Raw genomic sequence first — 1,987 nt, forward strand, 5'->3', positions numbered from 1 at the left:
CCGACGATCAACCACCCATTTATACTAATTCTATACTCCTACCACATCCCCACCTGTCCTTATATTTCCCTCCGACCTACCGATACTAGGGGCAATTTATAATGGCCAATTTACCTACCAACCTGCAAGTCTTTTGGCTTGTGAGAGGAAACTGGAGCACCCGGAGGAAACCCACACAGACACAGGGAGAACTTGCAAACTTCACACAGACAGTACCCAGAATTGAACCCGGGTTGCTGGAACTGTGAGGCTGCAATGCTAACCACTGCGCCACTGTGCTGCTGTGGAGGCAGGTGGGGTGGAAAGTGAGGACAAGGGGATCCCTGTTGCAGTTCTGGGAGGGAGGGGAAGGGGGAGGGCAGAGGTCGAAGGTCCATTCAACTACACTGGGAGGGGGGGATTTGAAATCTGCTGATGCTGTTGAATTTAATTTCAAACACCCCTTGAACTCTCTGCCGATGAAGTCTGAAAAAGGGAAGAACAACCACACAACATGGGTCTCAAATCCAAGACCCTGAGATTAAAAGTCCCATGCTCTACCAACTGAGCTAACAAGGCCTGATACAGTACTTCTACTCTGTCTGTTATTGGACGGATGCAGCTGTTGGCTCCACCCCAAGGGCGGGAGTTTGTTCCACCAACCATGAAGCAGCTTCCTATCAATTCCCAAAATTATCAGTAAATCCACTTACAGAAGCCCCAAAGTGTGATATATTCCTCTCACTCATCGATAATAAAACTTATAAATCTTTTTACCTTGCAAATGCTGCCATCTATTTTGTCAGTATTTATTTCTCTCTCCTTTTTGTTTAGTACATGCATTCCTTTGGATTTTTTTTCCAATTATATCTGAGGGAAGAAATGAACAGATCTGGCAACTCAAAACTGGGCATCCATGAGGCACTGTGGGCCATCTGCAGCAGCAGAATTGTATTTAAACACAATATGTTACCTCATAGCCTGACATATCCCTCACTCTACCATTACCATCAAGCCAAGGGAGCAATAGTGGTTCAATGAAGTGTGCAGGAGGGCATGTCAAGAGCAGCACCAAGCAGACCTAAAAATGAGTGAAGCTACAACACAGGATTACTTGCATGTCAAACAGTGGAAGCAGCATGCAATAGACAGAGCTGAGTGATCTCACAACCAACAGATCAGATCAAAGCTCTGCCGTCCTGCCACATCCAGTCCTGAATGGTGGTGGATAATAAAACAATCAACAGGAGGTTCCACAAGTATCCCCATCCTTAATGATAGGGGAGACCAGCATATCAGTGCAAAATACAAGGTTGAATAATTTGCAACCATCTTCAGCCACAAGTATCAACTAAATGATGCATCTCGACCTCCTCCTGATGTCCCCAGCATCGCAGATGCCAATCTTCAGCAAATCCACTTCACTCCACATGATATCAAGAAATGGCTGAAGGCACTGGATACTGACAACATCCCGGCTGTAGTGCTGATGACTGATGCTCCAGAACTAGCCGCGCCACTTGCCACGCTGTTCCAGTACAGCTCCAACACTGGCATCTACCCAGCAACATGGAAAATTGCCCAGGTATGTCCTGCAAACAAAAAGCAGGACAAATCCAACCCTGCCAATTACTGCCCCATCAGCCTCCTCTTGATCATCAGTGAAGTGATGGAAGGTGTCATTGACAGTGCTATCAAGCAGCACTTACACAGCAATAACCTGCTCATCAATGCTCATTTTGGGTTCTGCCAGAGCCACTTGGTTCCTGACCTCGTTGCAGCCTTGACCCAAATTTGGACAAAAGAGCTGAACTCAAGAGGTGAGGTGAGGAGACATTGACTGCTCTTGCCAAGGGCATCAAGGAGCCCTTGCAAAATTGAAGTCAATGGCCACCAGGGAGAAAACTCTCCACTAGAATTCTTTGAGGAAGTGACAAAGTTGATTGATGAGGGAAGGGCTGTAGATGTCATTTACATGGACTTCAGTAAGGCGTTTGATAAGGTTCCC

The sequence above is a fragment of the Heterodontus francisci genome, unplaced genomic scaffold (assembly GCF_036365525.1).
Source record: "Heterodontus francisci isolate sHetFra1 unplaced genomic scaffold, sHetFra1.hap1 HAP1_SCAFFOLD_286, whole genome shotgun sequence".
NCBI lineage: Eukaryota > Metazoa > Chordata > Chondrichthyes > Heterodontiformes > Heterodontidae > Heterodontus > Heterodontus francisci.